We start from the raw sequence: 1,905 nt of genomic DNA on the forward strand, positions 1-1,905 counted from the left end.
ACCTCCAGGTCCTGGCCAAAATCAGGACATTCTCCACCCCTTATTCTGAGCCATCTCCATCCTGCCCAAATCCTGCACCTTCCAGTTACATATAAATACATACATATAAATGTATATACATAAAACACACATATATTTGTTACACTGTGGTGCTGGTAACACCAAGGCCGTGGGTTTGATCCTCATACAGGCCATTGACTGAAGATCTGGACTCAATGATCCTTGTGGGTCCCTTCCAACTCAGACTGTTCTGTGATCCTCTGATAAATAAATTCACACAAGTACAGGTACCCTTTCCACAGTCAGTGGCTGTCCTTCCAAGAAGTGTGTTGAGTTCATTGAGTCCATGGCTGTGGGTTCTGTCCATCCTGGATGTCTCCCAGGGCAGCAGGGCTGCTGTGCTGTCGGCTGGTGGCTGCATCAGGAGCTCAGGACTGGTGTGTCCAGAGCTGTCCATCCTCACTGGCCATGGCACTTWTGGCAAACAGTGGCAGTGCCATTCAGCACCCAGTGCTAAAACAATTCGGCATTACAGACTGTTCTTGCCCAAAATCAAACCCTCTTGAGGTACCCACCAAGTGCAYCCAYKTYCTAGACCAAAAACAATCYCCCAGATRGGTTTGCCTTTGCTTGAGGCAGGACTAATCCCAACTGCCTTCCCCAACATATTCCTCACATGCACCACAGGGTCTTTAACCCCTTCTGCAGTAAGTGRAAGTTTTGATTGGGCAGGCCCAGCTCGACTGGGTATTAACTGACCAGGTGGCCCTCACTAGACATAGATCCCAAAGTCTGAAAGTCCCACTACCCATGGATTTCTATGTGGTTTTTAACAGACCATTGTAATGTTCGACTTCCCCAGAGGCTGGTGCATGACAGGGAGTATATCACCAGAATCACAGAATCACCAGGGTTGGAAGAGACCTTCAAGATCTTCAAGTTCAACCCATGCCCTGACACCTCAACTAAACCATGGCACCAAGCCCCACATCCAATATTTGTTAAACACGTCCAGGGATGGTGACTTCACCACCTCCCCGGGCAGACCATTCCAGTGCTTTATCGCTCTTTCCATAAAAATCTTTTCCCTGATATCCAACCTCCATTTCCCTTGGCGCATCTTAAAACTGTGTACACCCACTCAATCCCATGTTCTCTGTCCAGAGAGGCTATTTTGTAAATGAGACCCGGTGTCTGACTCAGTTCATTCTGGGGTGTCATATTGCCACAGGATTCGCTTTCCAAGGCCCAGGGTCSTGTTCTGGGCAGTGCTGTGAAGCACACGGTGCTTCTCCAGACATCCAGAAGTTGTTTCCACCACCGTGAGCACGCAGTGCTTGCCTTGATGGGTTTTCAGCAGTGTGATGGAATTGATCTGCCATGGAACCTCTGGGTAATCTCCAATCCCACATCTCCTGGAGCATCTCCTTCTCCTGCCCTCCTCCTGACCTGGACGCTTGAAAYGCTCCCCGTTCCTCGCAGCAACTACTTCTGTGCAGTAACTTTTTCCCCATAATGTAAAGATTTCCGTAATTTTTTTATCCCCCATTCTTAACTCTGTCACTCCCGAGCAGTCGCTGCTACCGCTGACCGGCCCCAAACCGGAGCCGCTGGCCCTGGATGTGTCGGGCCCGCGGCAAGGTYCAAGCAGCTTCTCAGAGAAGCCCYCACTGCCAAGATTAYAGCCATGTCTCCACCAACTAACAAGAAGGAGAAAATTTCTAGAACTTCCTCACAGCAGCCATCYTCGTGGTTTCYTGGTCCCCATCCCCCCACTACCAAAAAATCGGACCAAGTAAAACCATGACACCCGGGCAGAGCCGCAGAGCCACCTTCGGATCCAGGCAGGGCGAGGCGAGCCCCGGGAGAAACAGCGCCGGGTTGGCACCGACTCGCCCCGCCGGA

This window comes from Malurus melanocephalus, unplaced genomic scaffold (assembly GCF_030028575.1).
Source record: "Malurus melanocephalus ecotype Western Australia unplaced genomic scaffold, MMel_1.1 scaffold_709, whole genome shotgun sequence".
Classification (NCBI taxonomy): Eukaryota; Metazoa; Chordata; class Aves; order Passeriformes; family Maluridae; genus Malurus; species Malurus melanocephalus.